This window comes from Bubalus kerabau, chromosome 21, assembly GCF_029407905.1.
Source record: "Bubalus kerabau isolate K-KA32 ecotype Philippines breed swamp buffalo chromosome 21, PCC_UOA_SB_1v2, whole genome shotgun sequence".
Taxonomy (NCBI): Eukaryota; Metazoa; Chordata; class Mammalia; order Artiodactyla; family Bovidae; genus Bubalus; species Bubalus kerabau.
In genome coordinates, this window is record NC_073644.1 from 57,872,549 (window position 1) to 57,891,864 (window position 19,316).

At 40.1% G+C, this 19,316-nt stretch overlaps 1 protein-coding gene across 15 annotated transcripts in view; it reads right to left on the bottom strand.

Moving 5' to 3' along the window:
- The window catches only part of TCF4 (transcription factor 4), a 386,429-nt gene that overhangs the window by 140,142 nt on the left and 226,971 nt on the right, over window positions 1–19,316 (bottom strand). Inside the window, exon 1 of one of the 15 annotated variants that reach the window (XM_055559668.1) lies at window positions 814–1,422. The exons of the other annotated variants lie outside the window; for them this stretch is intronic. The gene's annotated coding sequence lies outside the window, so the exon portion shown is untranslated. Of the gene's footprint in view, window positions 1–813; window positions 1,423–19,316 lie in introns of those variants that run through there. 15 annotated transcript variants of the gene reach the window in all.

The following is a 19,316-nucleotide window of genomic DNA, read 5'->3' on the forward strand; positions in this document are numbered from 1 at the left end:
CTAAAAGGTTAAAAAGGAAAAACAAACATATAAGGTTAAGTTTTGACATTCGCCACCCCCCTCACCAACTGATTGTTAGTACTTAAACCAATGCAATAAAGCAAACAGCATCTGCTAAAGCTGAAACAATTAAAACCCAACCCGGCAGAAAGGAAAAGAAAAGCCGTCTAAGAAGCTGCTCCGAATCTGTGAATTTTTAGTTCTTTAATTTTGGAGAAGAAGGTAGAAGGTGATGCTCGTTAAACGTGATTTTCATCTTTTAAGACGACTGATACGTTCACCTTGTAAATAAAGGGCATTTATGTCAGGTAAGAATTTTCTTGATCTAGAGTTAGGTTCATATCTGGGAACAAGTCATGCCCTTCCCTGAACAAGAACCAGGGAGAATCTGATTTTTCGGACGCATACAACTTCCCCCCACTGCTCACACTGGGGGAAGAGTATAGACGTTCATATCCACTGGGAACCCTGCCTCTCTGCGAGACCCTCCACGAATTCACACCGCACCCCCAGAAGACAGAATGCCATCTGAACCAGGAGGAAATGCAAAATGCTCACACTGACTTCCAAAATTATAGGAACAGTAGGCATCCTGAACCAACAGGAGCACATTAAAGGACTTCAGAATACCCTCTTGAGGACTATAAGAAACTAAAACACATCCCCACAGATTAAACGTTTACCTGAACACTAGAAAACTTTCCCAAATATCATTAACCTATTATGGCGTGACAAATCACTAAAGTTTCGAAAATGATGACATACGAAAACTTAAATAATATGACAGTCTCTAAAAACTACATAGAAACTTACCCATAATATATAAATCGCCTGATTATACTCTGCATTGAACACATTGTTCTTTTAATTATTCGGATATGCAAGAAAACCAGTGTAGATACTACCATTTATATTAAGAACAAATTTACTATTAAATAAAGAAATTTTAAAATTAAGTACTAAAAAATCTAACTTTATCGTTACTTGTAATCAACTTTTACTGACTGAACTAATTACTGTCCTTGATAAAGTACAGAATGTGTTTTCCCTAATCTAAATTCTAATCACCATGTCACTCACAACAGACTTAGAGATGCTTCACTAACACACTATTCACATGCAAAACACTCTAAATAGGCCAATTATGACTCTGCCCTGTTCCCCGGTTAACCCGCTGAGAACTGAAAAATTTCACAAGGCAGTCACCAACTAAAACAAAGGGTCCTTGTTTTAAATTAAGACAGTCTTTTTGATTCCTAAATAGCTCAACAAAGTGGCATGTCTTCTGGTGAAAGCAGTTGGTCAAATATGACCCATAAGCTGGAAAATCAAAAATTCAAACATCCCCTCTGCACCACCATATAGCTCAAATATCACCAAAAGAACCCCTCTATGCTGAGGGGCTTCTGTCAGCGCTGGAGGAGGCATATATAAAGCACTAATCAGCTACTGACAAGCTTGCCTTCACTGCTTCCAGTTTAAGACACATAATAAACATTACCTTCAAATCTTGAGGATGAGATTTTAGGACAGAAGGGCATTTTGAGTATAAACTCATTTCGAATATCTTAATATTTACCAAATGCCTGAGACAACCGGATCATTTACCAGACAGAAATTTGACATTCGCATATTCAATTACTGCCTCTTCCGAATTTAGGAAAGAAAACAAAATGCAAGCCCATGAAAAACTAAACTAGAGAGCTCTTTACAATAGTTTCCAATAAATCAGGAAACCAACAGTGTAACATCAAAAATTTTTTAATCACTTTAGGAGTGGCATTTAAATTTTTTAGAATGTCAACCTGAAATTTCGCTCTTGATAAATAGATTTAAGTCCAAGTGTTCTTTGCAGTTCCCATCAATAAAGCCGTTAAATGATTTAAATCACAACCTCTTTACATTTTGGGAAATCTACAAATCTAGAAAGAGGAGTTTGAAAATGATCTTACTGATAACTTCATAGTTTAGATATCACCCTTATTTCTGCAATTTTCTTTTCCTAAAATTATACAAAATATCCCCCAAAGGGCTGAGCAGATAGGTTGAAATGCTTGCTTGTCTTTTTAATGAGCTTAACCATTGCTTAATTCTTGTTGGTCCTAGTGGCAAAGGTTTTCCCTCTCAAGAAAGTCGATGCATTCAATAGGTCACCATCAAAACAAACAGGCTTGCTGTACTGTGAGCAGTATTCACAATAGAGCTGTGAAAAATATAAAATGATAACTAGATAGCTAACTGGCTGTAGCTGACCTCATTGTTGTTAATTTTAAAGAAAGTCATTTCGTGGACCAGTTGTAAATAAATCAGGCTTCCAGCTCTTACGTGACGCGAACTATGCACATCGACACAGGACTGAGCAGACAGCACTTACAAACATTTAGTGGCTCCTGCTTTTTTTTTTTTTTTGGACAAAGCACATTCCTGTTTCTTTCTTTTTAGATATGTTTGTTCCTTTTTCTTTTTCACTCAGACAATAGAATCATTCTTCTGAAGCATACAAAAATAAGCATTTCCTCACACTTCAGGGAGGCCCTAATCAGCCCCCAAGGGAAAAATTAAGATAAAAATACGTGTGTTCTTACTGTAGAGGACATTTGTAAAATGAACAATGACCATTTACTATTGTTTGGCCTTTACGTCACGTACTTAACTCTCTTTAGCCATGAGAAAGATAAAAAAAATTTTTTTCCACTGGCTGGAAACCTGAGTTTGTGCATTTTAAAAACTTAATGCCATTCAACTGAGTAAGGTAAAATTAAATATTGCACAAAATGCATAAAGCATTCCTTTACATATGAATTTACCTACATGTACACATGCACAGTTGTATGTGCATATACTTTCAATACACACGTATATACATATGTTATACATCTGAAGACAAATTTATACTTAACAAAAGTGCGAAAGCTTAAGTCTACTTTCAAAATGGGCAAATTCATCTTTGCCTTAAATAGGATTATAGAGGTCTTAGGTTTTTCGAATTGTGCAAGCTCATGCTCTGCGGTTACGCTGGGTCCCAGTAGAGAGCCGCCCTGGTCTGCCAGGAAACACTGGAAGCAAGATGTGGCATCTCGCAGAGCTAACCTGTAAATCTTAAAGCCAGAGTTGAGCATTTGTTTTAACTGCCTGCAAAGTGATGCGACCCTCTCTTCCCCTTATTTGCTCCTTATTTTCGTCCAAAGACCAACCATTTTAAGAGTTAAAATACCCTAACCAAAGGATAAAATGAAGTGACTTAGTCAACCCAATTTAAAAACACTGACGGGGTGGGGGTGGGGGGGTTTGTCCATCCTCTGCAATCAAAGACCCTGGGTCTGCAAAGACCCAGGCCCAACACAGCCACTCAAATGCCAAATGCAGCGATTCTGTAAGGGGCCTTTCAAAGAAACTTTTTGTTTGTTTCACATCAGAGCTGGGTCTCTGACTATCTTTCTAGCACATTCTCAACCTTGCTCCCCACTGCCTTTGTGGGGAGCTTTTTTAACATCCTTGATAAACCACCAAACTTTGCTTATGCAACCAAGAAGACAAACCATGAATTAAAACGTGGGTAACAGAAAGGCAGCATATATCTTAAATTAGATTTATAACTGAATGGTAATCAAAAATAGAACTAACTGCTTCAAGCTTAAATTATCAACTTTTTTCTTGTTAAACTAAAATCATCTTGCACTGAACTATTATTTCATTTCAGTCAGCACTTTAAATGTAATGGGTGGGTGGTACATTTCTAAAAAGGAAGATTATATTTACCCTTAATTATAGATATGAGTGAGATCAGAGTACGATGAATGCTGCTTTTTTGGCTTATAATTAATTCATCTAATAGGTGAATGACCTTGAGAATTTCAGAGCTGAAATTTGGGGGAGAGGGCGAAAAAAAAAGTCAGAGGGGAAAAAAAATCTCTGGGGAAAATCAAAAGTGCGCCTGGTTTCTTAGGGCTTTCTCTGAGTTTGCGTCACTCCCATTGCGTTGTGATCCGATATCAGACACAACATCTTGGGGGGATGCTAGAGAACAGAGAAAAGCAGTCTCAGATGAAACCAGATTAAGCTCCTTTTCTGAACTATTGCCAAATGCTTGTGAGTCTAATTCATGTTTGGGTATTCCAGTACTCACACAGCTGCAATTGCATTCTTTCATCACAAACCTAAGTGATGTATAGTGGCTTTGTATGGTGAACTGACTCTTTATAGCCAGGAATTTTAGAAGGCTTTACGTTAATACAGAAATAAAATTCTGAACCACTCTAAAACTTATAAATGCGGAATGTATGTAGACGGATCTAGTAGACTGAAGTGCCAAATGCAAAATTCACATTAAAAAATTATAAATTAGATTTGTTTAAAAGACTTAAAAGGAAATTCACAACTGAGGTCATTTGTACACAGTTAATTCTGCACAGAATCGGGTTTTTGAAGACACTGCTGAATAAAGATTCCTAACAGCCATGGGGAAGTTTTTGCAAATCCCTGTCAAATAGCTGCTGCTGAATTTGCCATTCTGACCACAGAAGGGCCATTGCTGACTTTCTACAGTAGCAGGAGAGGGTGATAATTTTGCTGCTGTTGGCACTTACTCCACAACCCCAGAATATATCTTACCCCAAAGGGCAATGAAGAACACTGTATTTCCACCTGTCCACTTTTGAACTGCAAAGCTCAAAACTGAAGGTCAGGTCCTGGACAGCCTTTACTCCTTACACCTGAAGGCCTAGGAACGCACCTGTAGTAGTTTGCCTTGATCTCGGCCTTATGCTTGGGCTCAACAAAAGAGGACTTGGGAAACTCAGAAAGGTAGAATGGCAAGGACAACTTTCGTAATCAGGGACTTAACAGACTGCTATTGTGCTGGAGAGAAATGCAAATTATTGAAATTATTCTTTAGCAAAGATTTTCTTTTAAGGGCTTGGGTCGATGTTTGTCATTTCTACTTGAAAAGTATAATGCCCACTGTAACAAGTCAGAAGTTGAATCCAAACGTTTTAGTTGAATCCAAACCTTGCAAGGAAAGATGGAGGACTTTGAGGTGAGAGAGAGAGGTTGAACGCTAGCTCAGAGGCATACAAGCAATGCGCCTGACAGGTGGCTATGCGACTGCTCTAAACCGGGTTTTCCTCCTTTGTAAGAAGGGAATAATAAAAGTTCTATGACAGAATTATCAGGAGCAGATGAAGCAACACACGCATAATGTCCAGTTGAGCCGGAGTCCAGCACACTGTTACTCTCCTTCCTTGAGTTCATGGCCCCGTGTTCCCATCCACTGATTATCATTTACAAGATGCCCCAAAAGTTGTGAATGTCAGTTAGAGCCCCTACACCACTTTCAGATGAAAATGAGATAATAATTTTGAAAAATCACTAGTAAAAACCTGAACAAGAGTTAAATACGGTAGTTGATATAAACAATGATGATATCCTCATGGCCTAGAGCTACGCTGGCAACAAGAAATGGCTAGTTTTCTTCCATACTTAATAAAAAAAACTGGCCAACAATCAATCTCGATAATTTCAGCTTAAGTGGCCATTTTCCTGGAACTGCCAAAAGGATTACGTCAACGGCTCATTTCATTTTGCTCTTTTGCAAGCACAAGCAAACTGCTTCAGTTAATTCAACTATACGTGAGATCAAAACTAGTCACAATTAACCAACTGGGTATGCAAAAATAGCAAATGCATTATATTTAGTAGAACCTGATAAATCATGTGATGTGTTCATTCAAATTCTTACCACTGCATTAGCCACTAAAAAATGACATTAAATACAGTTCAATTTTTGGTTTTCCCTTTGCAAGGTCAATTATAGGCACTAAATGGTATTATGTGGTATTTTTCAAATACAATTAAAAAAAAAATCTTTGCTTCCCCCATGAAATCCCAAGAAATAAATGAATGTACTTCATGGTTTTGGCTGGAAATCTGCATAACTCACAAAGATTCAATTTGACCTTGAACAAAATTTTTCTTTTTAGTAGTGATTATACATTACCAAACATTCAAAAAAACAAAATTCAAATGTATTGTCTTTTCCTATAAAAACACAATACCTTATATTTAAATGTTATAACATGATGCAAAGGTTGCCATGGTAACTATTACTTAATGTATAACAGTAATAGGTAAAAAACTCCTGCATTTTGGTATGGAAATTACAACTGCCCAAGGGTTGACAAGATTTATGCATTCACCTGTTTGACTACCTTTCAAATTTTAAAAAATACATAATTTATTGTATACAATAAAATGAAGAGGTATTTCTTTGGGTTGTGAAATTCCATCCTGAGATCTTGCGTCATCTACTACATATTAAAAAGAGAATTACATTTGTTAGTGAGAAAGTAGAAATCTGGCAAAAAGAAAACACAAAAGCAAGGAATAACCTACAGCATAAGTGGATTTGAAGAAATCTTACATAAACAATATAGAATTTAAGATAACTACCTGCTTTTCAGTTTGTGCACTTTCTCAGTTCAGGAAGTTTATTTAATATATAATCTGATAAGTACACTGTAATCACTACTTGCCTTAAAATGTTTCTCTTCAGCAATTTTGTTCCAAAGTAAAAATAGAACAAATTTGAATAAGACCTGTTAACATACTAGGGAATTAGCACCACTTCTCCTCTAAATATAAACATGTGGCTATAATAAATGTGCTGAAAAGTATATTTGGCCATGTTGCTATTTCAGTAAAATACAGGAAGAGCAAACTGTCAGATGTCATTCTTCTTCATATTGGGCGGGAGAGCTTCCATGTCAAGGGTTGTTGTAAATACCTCCCCCTCTAAGCAAGAGTCTATAAAACCAGTTTTCACAGAGAGACTGTTTTTCCAGAACACGTGGGCCAGAATTCCATTCATCTTGCTTACTAACCAGCACCTCAAATAGGTGCTCCTGTAAAGTAAAGTTCAGTAGCCAACGGTATGGGATTTGCTAAAATATTCTGACAACTATCTAAATCTTGTACATAAGATGACAGCCGACTGCCTGACATGAGGAAATGGAGGTTATCTGGAGAAGCAGAAAATGCATAAAGAAATCTCCAAGTCATCGTAAAATTAAGTCCTGACTAGCCTTCCGGAGCGCCATGTGGCCTCTTGCTTCAAGAGGGTCTGCATCTGATGTGCGTTAACAGTTTCTCTGCTAAAGTTCTCTTCCAGGAATATATGGCATGAAGATCAAATTAGTTTATATCAGTTAAACGAGGCAATGACTGATCCCTATTTTAACTCCCCATCGTGCCTCGTACTAAGATCTATCTGCCTTGGCAACGGCTCACTAAATATTGAAATGAACAGAGATGAATTGTTGCTACATCAAATCGAGGACTTAAATCTTTCTGGGTTTTGTTTTGTTGTTTTAGCATAAATCTATTCCATTGGTCAGTCCTACTACTGTTGCTGCTCATAATAATAACAATAATAGTACTAATAGCAGAGTCGGGGGAGAAGGCAATGGCACCCCACTCCAGTACTCTTGCCTGGAAAATCCCATGGACGGAGGAGCCTGGTGAGCTGCAGTCCATGGGGTCGCGAAGAGTCAGACACGACTGAGCGGCTTCACTTTCACTTTTCACTTTCATGCATTGGAGAAGGAAATGGCAACCCACTCCAGTGTTCTTGCCTGGAGAATCCCAGGGACAGGGGAGCCTGGTGGGCTGCCGTCTATGGGGTCACACAGGGTCGGACATGACTGAAGCGACTTAGGAGCAGCAGCAGAGGAGGAGGTATAAAGTAGGAGTTTGGGATATCAGATACACACTACTGTATGCAAATTAGATAAATAACAAGCTCCTACTGTATAGCACACACAACTACATTCAGTCTTGTAATAACCTACAATGGAAAAGAATGTGAAAAAGATAAACATGTATACGTATAACTGAACCACTTCTCTGTACACCTGAAACTGATAAAACACTGTAAACCAACCATACTTCAATAAAAAGTTGTTTTGAAAAAAAAGGAACAGATAATAATAGCAGCAGAAACAGTCATGGTAATAGCAGTAAAAGGGGAAGGAGGAGCAGGAACGTGGACTAAGAGGGGCAGTCGGGGTAACAGGGACAGCAGCAGCAGCAGTTATCGTAACTGCCCTCCATGAGCCAGGAACAACTGCAGGTCCTTTACATAGATACGAACAAGCCAGAAGATGGTGTTCCTCTGGACACCCGGCGACTTTCGGGGTGGAAATGTGGCCTGATCAGTGCCACGTGGCTGGCAGAGCCAGGATGGGAACCCAGTTAGGCTTGACCTCAAAGCCAATGCCTGGGGCTTCCCTGGTAGGGGTCCAGCGGTTGAGAATCCGTCTGCCAATGCAGGGCACCTGGGTGCAACCCCTGCTCCAGGAGGATCCCACATGCCAAGGAGGGGCTGGGCCCGTGTGCCACAACTACCGAGCTTGCACGCCTAGAGCCTGTGCTCTGCGACAAGAGAAGCCACCGCCATCAGAAGCTTGTGCATGGCAGCTAGAGGGCAGCCCACACTTGGCGCATCTACAGAAAAGCCAGCACAGCAAAAAAGACCCAGCTCAGCCAAAAATAATAAATAAATAAACTTAAAAAAAAAAAAAAAGCCTGTGCTTGGCCTCTACCCCACACACGGCCTCCCTCTGTTCAGCGTAGTCTCTTTCTCCTGCCCTCACCCCCATCATGAAAAAGAGTCCATCTGTTTCCTTTCAGTTCATCTTACCAACAAATCTGATCTCTCAAACTGAGTCCAAAGGCTCCTCCAAACTCATTCCTGTAGGGCAGGCCTGAGTGTGAGTGCCATTTACCCCCTATATAACCTTGAACAGTGTCATCTGGAAAATGCTGGTATTGTAATAATACTACCTATTGTAAAGGGCTTCCCTGGTGGCTTAGCAGTAAAGAATCCGCCTGCAATGCAGGAGACGCAGGTTCAATCCCTGGGTCAGGAAGATCCCGTGGAGAAGGAAATGGCAACCCACTCCAGTATTCTTGCCTGGAGAATCCCATGGACAGAGGAGCCTGGTGGGCTACAGTCCATGGGGTCCAAAAGAGTTGGACACGACTTAGTGACTAAATAACAACCTGTTTAAGAATTCATTTAGATAATCTAAAGTGCTTAGAAAATTCCTACCATTTCCTGAGCCTTAATTAAATGTATATATACAATTATATATATTAAGTATATATTATATAGTATATTAAAATATATAAATGTTATATATAAAATATTCTACTCTATATAAATATAATATATTGTATAACATAATCATTTAAGTTAAAATGTGATATAGTATTATCCACAAGCAATACACATATCTATCATTCATATTTATACAAGGAGGATGAGGTTATAAAACAGCACACTCTCTTGAACAACTGAAATCTCAGTTCTTCCGAGATCACCCACTGCCCTTGCTTTTCCACAGCCTCTTGTCTTAACTCTTGATTTTAATTTCTTGTCTTTAATCTCAATTTCCATAGTGCGGTCAACTGTCTTCTCTAACAAGGCTCCAATCCCTTTTGTTTGGTGTCATTTCCTTTCTCCCCAGTCTTCCCTCATTTTTTCCCTCTTGAATTTCAGGCCTCCGCCTTCTGGATGTTAGCTCGCACTTCCTCTGAAAAAATCCACCCGCTGTGACATTATCAATGGCAAGTAGTGTTTATGCATCTGACTTCTTCCTTCCACTCTGGGGGTTCCTCAAGGGCAGAAAGTGAGCCTCAATCATCTTTGTATTTCTGGCATCTAGCACAATAGGCCGGGGTACATAGTAAGTCCTCAGTAAGTGCCAATCAGATTAAATGAGTCATCCATTACCTAAATACCGAAGCAAAGCAAGTTATTACACGCTTTGCTTACATGACTTCAAAAGTTCCCACCATGAAGATAACTTCTCTATCTCTAACCTAGGAAACATATAACTCCTTTATGTTCAGTCTTGTCCTTAACTTTTCTCCTGTGCCTCTGAACTGCCTTTATGAGTACCAACACCCTCATGAATGCTTCATAAAAAAACTAAAATTTAATATGCAAAGGGCCCTTAATATACAAAGGGATCAACACAGCTTTTCCACAAAACCTCCAATGCTTCCTAATTACTCTCTCAGTCCTTCAAAATGTATTTAAGAGTCAGAATTTGTAAAGTCGCTGAAGAAATCAGTTGTATGTTCATCTAAACACACACATGAAGGTTTACATTTTTTAATATCTGTGATTGATTTGGCTGAAAAATGGCTTGTTGTTGTCAGTCGTGTCCGACTCTCTGTGACCCCATGGACTGCAGCCCACCAGGCTCCTCTGCTCATGGAATTCTCCAGGCAAGAACACTGGAGTGGGTTGCCATTTCCTTCTCCAGGGCACCTTCCTGACCCAGGGATCAAATCTAAATCTCCTGCATTGGCAAGCAGATTCTTTACCACTTGGCCACCTGGGAAGCCCCTGAAAAATGGCTAGACTTCCTTAAACAAGGCGAGTTGTCAAATAGTTGACCCCTAAGGCCAAGAATGATGCTAAACCTGAAACTCCAGTACTTTGGCCACCTCATGCGAAGAGTTGACTCATTGGAAAAGACTCTGATGCTGGGAGGGATTGGGGGCAGGAGGAAAAGGGGACGACCGAGGATGAGATGGCTGGATGGCATCACTGACTCGATGGACGTGAGTCTGAGTGAACTCTGGGAGATGGTGATGGACAGGGAGGCCTGGTGTGCTGCAGTTCATGGGGTCGCAGAGTCGGACACGACTGAGCGACTGAACTGAACTGAGCTGAAGGCCAGGTTCTAGAGGGAAATCAGAAGAGCTGGAATAATTCAGGTGCCTCCATGAATTAACGATTCTGCGACGCCACAGGGCTCCAGTAGAAAAGACACTGTAGGAGACGGGAACTAAGACACAGAGAGAAAAAGAGGCATGGACTGGGAGAGCTGTGAAGAGGACGTGCACTCTGGGGAACGTACACAGGCAACAAGCTGGGAGAACTTAAAACAGCTGGCTGAGAAATTCCTCTTCCTGAGTACGTAGCAAGTATATCTAAACATGATATTCAGCACTGGTATTCTGATTTCTTGACTATGGATAGTAGGAGAGGTCAGACAGAATCAGAAGTGAGTAGATGTTCAATGTAGCCGGTGGAAATGAAAATGACCACAGAAATGGAGGCAGAACTAGAAACATAAATAAGATAATCAAGGTAGTGACTGAAGACCTGTGCTTCAACACGATGCAGTGTTTTGGTATATTTCTTCATAGAAAGTGACATGACCTAATTAATCTCTCTTAGACTATCCATGCTGGAGAAGGAAATGGCAACCCACTCCAGTATTCTTGCCTGGAGAATTCCATGGACAGAGGAGCTTGGCGGGTTACAATCCATGGGGTTGCAAAGAGTTAGACACAACTGAGTGACTAACACTTTCACTTGCCCCTCTTCCAGACTATCTGTGCACAACAATTTGTGTGAGCTCTTCTAATTATATTAATTTTCCAGAATGGCAACACTAACTATTAAGACAAAGATCAGTAAATATATGACCAGACAGTAAATATTTCTAGTCTTTGCCAGCCATGTGATCTCTGTTCCGACTCCTCATCTCCCCTGTTGTGGCACCAAATCAACCATACCTTATACATAACTGAACAGGTGATGCTGTGTTCCAGTAAAACTTTATTTGTAAGAAGGGGCTGTGGGCCAGATTGGCTGCAAGCCAGAGTTTGCAGACTCCTTTACTAAGATGAGGCTTCCCTGGAGGCCCAGAAGGTAAAGGCTCTGCCCGCAATGTGGGAGACCCAGATTCGATCCCTGGGTTGCGAAGATCCCCTGGAGAAGGGAATGGCAATGCTCTCCAGTATTTACTAAGATAAAGGTATAGTACTTTGACAGGACACATCCCCAAAGCTTTCATTATACTGCCATGATGAAAATGTCATGCAATGTTGTGAGGCCTGCTTCCCACCTCACTCTCCTCAGCCCAGCCCCACACAGCATGTTCAAACACTGCTCTCAGAATTCAGCTTTCTAAAGCATGCATGCTCAGTCACTCGCTCGTGCCCGACTCTTTGTGACCCCATGGACTCTAGTCCACCTGGCTCCTCTGTCCATGGGATTCTCCAGGAAAGAATACTGGGGTGGATTGCCATTTCCATCTCCAGGGATCTTCTCAACCCAAGGATCGAACCTGCATCTCCTGCATTGGCAGATGGATTTTTTTTTTTTACTACTGGGAAGTTTCTAAAGCCCAGAGCGTTTCTATTTTTCAGCAGAGAATCCTTCAGAGCTTTCAAATACTCATCCCATGACCCCCACATCCAACTGAGCCCCAATCTACCTCTCAGTCTCCTCTTTCCTCTTTCACACACTGTTAGAGGTTGCCTCTGTTCTAGGCACTGGAGATACAGCACATCCTCATCTGTATCTCCCTCTCAACTCAGCCTAAGGATTGTGAGAGTCACGTGAAATCTAGGCCTTTCCCCACTGCCTCCTGTTGTCTTCTCAACTCTAGTCACTGCCAGCTCCAGAGCTTTGCTGCTGCTAAGTCGCTTCAGTCGTGTCCGACTCTGTGCGACCCCATAGACGGCAGCCCACCAGGCTCTTCCGTCCCTGGGATTCTCCAGGCAAGAAGACTGGAGTGGGTTGCCATTTCCTTTTCCAATGCATGAAAATGAAAAGTGAAAGTGAGGTTGCTCAGTCGTGTCCGACTCTTCGCAACCCCATGGACTGCAGCCCACCAGGCTCCTTCGTCCATGGGATTTTCCAGGCAAGAGTACTGGAGTGGGGTGCCATTGCCTTCTCTGTCCAGAGCTTTAGGTCTATTCAAAAACATGGCTCCTTGGCCCTGACCTCTGAGCCACACTAATGCTTCTCCAATGGAGCAGCCACTCGTCTCTCTTTCGAAACTCCATTCAAATTTCACTTGTGCCGCACGCTCTTCTTTAGGTAAACTAACCAGTCTCCACTTCTTCAGTTTAGTCAACATTGACACATCCCACTTCAAAAACAGCCTGAAATTGTCATGAGAAAAAAAGGATTATTTAAACACTAAGCAACCAGCAAACTTCATAGAATTAGAACAGGGCTGCAATTTTTAAACTTCCTGATAGTAATTATAGAGCATTTGTATCTAGCTCTATTCCATTTTCTCTCCAAGGATGCAGAACTGGTGTCTATTTTATTATGGTTTCTCATAATTCTTCATTAGAAATATATTTAGATATTCAGCATATGACACTATCTGAACTAGTTCACAAGCCAGTTTCACAAAAATCATGACACGATTCAGCAGTACAAGCATGTCTTAAAGACCAAGATCATCTCGTATAACAATTTTTCAAGGAACCAAATATCTTATTCATTTCACACAAATATTTCACAGAAAAGTACACGCATAAAAATCATCTGATGACTCAAAATGAAACTGGACTGTAATGCAAATCCAAACAAACTGCTCAGCAGAGAAAAAAATGGTGGTGGGGGAGGAGGGAGGAGACAGTATTCTAAAATGATTCTAAATTTCATCTGGAAAAATAAATGCATCATTATTCTAAGAAAACGTCTACAAAGAAGTAAGTTCAGAAAACCAACTATATGTACATACACATATGTATTTTAAAGGAATTTGCTACTGCTGCCAAAAGGCCAGGCAGAGCAACGAGGAGAAACGTGGACCGTTTATGATAAATGCGTCATTTAAAAATCAACAAAGAAAGAAGCGTTCAATACACGGGACCAAAAATTTGTCAAGCATTTGACAAAAAAAAAAAAAAAAAAAAAAAATTAGGTAGGTCTTTGCTTTATACTTTGCAGGTATTTCAAGGCAAAGGCTAAAACATAAAAGCAGCAGAATAAAATAAAAACTTTAAAAATATTAAAGTAGAGAAGATGTTTTGCTAGCTACGACATTAGATATAGAAAAACTGGATGTTAAAAAAAAAAAAAAATCTTTGCAACAAGTAGTTCAAAGGAGAAATAAAGACCCTTAGTAAATAAAAAGCTCTTAGATAGTATTAAGAAAAAATGAAATCAGTTGGCAAAGAAGATGAACCATTCTTTTATAGAAAGAATAAATTTGAAATTTGGCAATAAATATGAAAAGATATTTGGCAAATTACAATAAGACAAATTTTCAGCTGCCAGTGAGGAAGTTCACTTTTATATATAGTTAATGAGAATGTAAATTGGTAGAAACTCTCTGGAAGGCAATTTAAAACATAGAGCAAGATTTTAAAAGCACATGACTTTGAAATTTCAATGTTAGAATTTTACCCTAAGGATATAATTGGACAAGTGTACAAAAATATGTGGACATAGATGTCCAAGGCAACTTTTTGTTTATGAACATTCAGAAAAAACCAGCAGTCGTTTTGTTAAATAAATGAATACGTATGGAATGAGGTAGTACACTTACATTTGAAGCAAAACTTGTTTTTAAAAAGTAGCACCTACTGTGTATGATCAGTTATTCTAAAAAGTATCTGCAGGTTTAACCATTCTCCACAATTTCTCCATAATTCTTTAGTCAAAATTAGAGTATTTTGGCAAACTCTAGTGCTTACAAATGTTATAAATAACATGCTTGAGCAACTTCACAGGGCTCTGCAAAATAATTCTAGATAGCAGGAAAAGGCAGGATCAAGATTATCTGCATTTCAGAAATCTTTTTTGAAGTTTGTTTACAGCAAGATAAAGAATAATCTGATTTCCCTGCATCCACAGCCCAGGTGAAGCTCCCATGGAGGTTTATGAGACAGATATTTGAGAGCTTCTGTAGAAAATCCTGAAAACAAAGCTTTCGGTGTCAATACAGCAGGGACAAGATCTTATGACTGATTTTCAAAAGTATGAAAGCTAAATCAAGTTTCATTTTCCCTGTCAGTTAGGACATTTTTTATAATTTCCTAAGGCTTATGACCAAAATCTAGAGAAGAACCTGCGATTAGCAAATGTGCAGAATCTCCCGCTTTTCTAGCGTAGCTCCTTCAGAGCACCGGAATCTCTTCCCACGGAGGTGCTGGGAAGTGCCTGCTGCAGTGGAGCGAGAACCAGCCTGGGCTTCCCGGAGGCTCCGTGGGGAAGAGCCCGCCGGCCAGTGCAGGAGACACACGAGACGTGGGCTCCATGCCTGGGTCGGGAAGAACCCCTGGAGGAGGGCATGGCAACCCATTCCAGTGTTCTTGCCTGGAGAATCCCACGGACAGAGGAGCCTGGCGGGCTACAGTCCATGGGGTTGCAAAGAGTCGGACACAACTGAAGCGACTCAGCTCGCACACATCCAAGAACAACCTCAGAGCGCCATGGACTTCATGAAGCACAGCAGCAAAGTGCACTGAGAAGGGCTGTTTTTTCTCACACAGGAGTCAGCTCTCTGGGGCTCCCCCAGCAACAGCAGGCCTTTCAGCTAAGCAGGTGTTCAGAGACAAACAGGCTGAAGGTCTAAGCTTTTTTAGATGGGAGGTGCTACTTCTAAAATTATTTAAACCAGTTTTTTTTTTTTTTTAAGCCACATAGATAGGCCTTCTTTATTTTAAATTTCTAAATCTTACATAAACTGAAAGAAGTAAGTCATTTATATGATGGGCTTAAAATCCTTTAACAATGATGTTTCCTGGATGTGTTGTCTGGCTTTTACTTTTTCCCTCCAGAAAAGGGAGATATTCACCCATTTATTTACTTATTTACAGGTCCACAATCCCTTGTTTTCGATTCTGATATTTCAAAAGTTCTGGAACATTCTATAGTTTTGTGACCTGAATTGATGTGAAGACATTCTATGATCCTTTTTTTTTAGTCCTACTACCTCTGACCACTCTTGTGTTTGCTATAGAAATGATCATCTATGTCATTGCTGAATGTTGCACTAGAATCCATGTCCGCTTACACAGTAAATGTTACATATATCATATTAACTTCCCAAAATGCAAAGAATTTCTGAACTTGGAGACATCATCTATGACTCCCAGGGTTCTAATTAAGGAACTTCAGCCAACAAAAGTTCCTTTAAATTGCCTGAGGTATGGTTTGAAAAAAATTATTACAGCGATTACCTTATAATTACTTTGGGGGCTCGCCGTCAACACCTAAGCCTATTTAAAGTAAGTGGCTTTCACTACTGTGAGAACATGCACACCCAGCCTGCTCAGGTTAATTAAGCATAAGGACCTGGACATGTCTGATTTCTTACATGGACACAGTATAGATCTTTACTCATTGTTTGCTATGTGGTAATTTTATTTTTCTTGGAGAACATTATCATGTTCAGAACTACTAATCATATCTATAACAGTTTTGGTTGTTTTATCAACTACTTAACTGGCTCAGATGGTAAAGAATCCTCCTGCAATGCAGGAGACCCAGGTTGGATCCCTGAGTTGGGAAGATCCCCTGTAGAAAGAAATGGCAACCCACTCTGGTATTTTTGCCTGGAGAAGCCCATGGACAGAGGAGCCTGGCAGGCTACAGTTCATGGGGACTGAGCGGACACAACTGAGCAACGAAAATTTTCACTTTTACTTAAAGGGGCATATTTAATTTTTACAGATATCTAAAGCAAGTCTTATGCACCCCCAAATAAAAAACAGTTTAACCATCCAGGTTTCACTCATGTCATAGAGAAAAGATCTACTTCCCTCAGGACCTGACAGGATCTTTGCTCTGAAATGGATGTTCCATATTCACAGCCAAGCTTCCCAAAGTTTTTTTTTTTTTTTTTAAGTGTACGGCTCTAAAATTGTCAGTGCAACTTGGGATAGGCATATCCCATAGCCTTGGGATAGGCACACAGCTGTGAGCTACGTGATTATGTATGTTTTTATATATACATATTTTAACTATTTCCATTTATCTGTTTATTTGTAGACTGGCCCTATTCAAACACCCACAAAGCTACCTGCAATCCTCCTGCCTTTTGCCAACATAGACACGGCTCCTACAACTTCTGTTCCTGTGCCTAAAGTACCAATCCTGGCTAAAGGGGTTTGGGAAATGATGACATATTTGAAAAACTCTTCACAGTTCAACAAGTTTTAGGCTCCTACTGTTCTGTGTTTCACTCATAAAAGTTACTCATTCAGTAAATATCATTATCACATTCCAAGAACTGTCTAAGCATTGAAGATAGATCACAATGCAACGTAAGATTCATTTACGGATATGCAAGAAAATGTGAACAAATAAACAAGTTGGCAGAGTAGAAACACTCACCTAGTGAAATAAGTTAGGTTTACAAGGCATTCTATACATTCAGGCAAAAGAGAGAATGCAAAATATGATAAAAAGCTATAAAAATATGCAAATGGAATGAATTATAGATTATCACACTCCAGATAAGATCTAATAAAGAGAAGAAAGTTCATTAATTTAGACTTGAGTATTTTATAACCTCCAATGAGATACTCATCAATAGATCCTAAAACCAACAGGTGACAGATGATGGGAAACTTAGGATGGGGAAGCGGGCTGGCGGCATGTGAATTCACTGATCAATATAAGCATCATGAAAGAAAATGTTCAGATGTTGTCTAAACCTTGACGTGAGGCCAAATGATGTATATAAGACAATCCTTCAGGGAAAAGTGGAATCTAGATCCAATGAAACCTTTAGATTCAACTACCAGTTTACAGGAAACGTGGAGAATAGAATAACATGATAAACGACACCACGAGGAAGCAATCACCCAAACCCAGAGTTGGAACATGATACACGAAAAATGACTTCGGTCAACAGTCAAAGCAGGAGGGAAGGGAAAAGTTACAGAGTTTAAAAAGACTTAAAGAGACAGAATACCCACATGCGATGTGTGGGCCTTGTTTGGATTCCAATTCAAACCAGCCAACTGTAAGAAAGACATTTGCAAGACAACGAAGGAACATCTCAGTATGCTACTAAAATATTATTGATAGTTTTGCTAGCTGTAATATCAGCATGTGGCTATGAAAAGCAAAGGAGGGGACTTATTTGGTAGAGATGCTCCTGAAATATTTATAGGCGAAATAGTACACTATCTGGGATTTGCTTTAAAATATTTTAGAAGCATAAAGTGGAAGGAATGCTATATGAAAAGATTGGGAAATGATGACATTTGTTTAAACTTAATGATGGCAGGGCACTTTGCAATTTTCTTTATTTTTTCCTGTATTTGAAAATTTCCGTAATAAAAAGTTCCAGAGGTTTAACATATCAATAAAGCAAATTCTACATGTTTTTAAATGTAACAAAGGAGATTAAGACTCAGTGTGCCTTCTTTACATTGGCATTGGGGTGAGTATCTACAGATTCCTCCAAGATTTAGACTCAGTTACCTCCATAGAGTCACAGAATTGTTAAATCTGACACCAAGCCCTGGGAGACACTAGATTAAGGACAAGCAGTTGGTCAGAGAAAGAAGCAGAAGTCCCAGCTGATCTGAGGACCAGTTCCCAACTTTGTCCTTCTGTCCCTGTGCCTCGATGCTCCATTCCTCGGCAAGGTGGAAGTGGAAGTGACTGGGGTCCAAGAACAGGCAGGCAGAACACTCAAGCCTCACGAGGGAACACACATCCCCAGCAAGCACACAGGACAGCCCACCTCGCACCCTCTCCTCCAGGCATCCGTATGGCCCTCACACCTGCACAGGTGCTTACCATGAAATTCTAAAATACTTAAATACTCTAATTTTGGCATTAAGGTTAAAAAAAAAAAAAAGGTATGGGGGAGCAAATGCCAACAGCTGGATTTTTTTTAAAGCTGACATAGATAAAAATGTATTCATTAAGTGTTTATAAAAGTCAAAATTCAGTCATTCGCTAAACTGGGTTTATTTGGCTACTGTTCAAACATCAACCTGTCAATCTGCAGGAGAAAAAAATGCTGTGCGTTTTTAGCTCTCTGAACATCAAAGCTCTTTTTAGGCCCCCTGAAGTGGATCACAGCAACCATGTTGCTTCTCGCCCTGAGCTTGCGTCCTGTCCTGGTCATCCTGTGTCCTGGAAAATCAGGCTGACCAGAGGAGTGCACCATTACTCACGGACAACAGCAAGCAAGTTCTGATCCCCATTCCAACTTTAGGTTCTTAGAGCACAGCATTCAATCAACTGGGAAAAACTGCAAAAAGCTTCATCGATACTTGAGGAAGTCCTCTCTATTCAGCGCTAGCCTCGCGCCATGCCCATCATTATCTCAAACAAGGATCGCAGGGCACTCTGAATGCGTATGCAGTCCAAATGACAACAGTCCGGCAAACTTAGAGCTCAGAGACCTCTTCAGGCCTCTCCGAACGTGAAGAGGGGGGGCGGAGAAAATCTTGAGAGACAGGAATATTATCTATCAATTTGCAGAAAAAGAAGATGAGCTAAAAACTGTGGATCAGGCAACAGG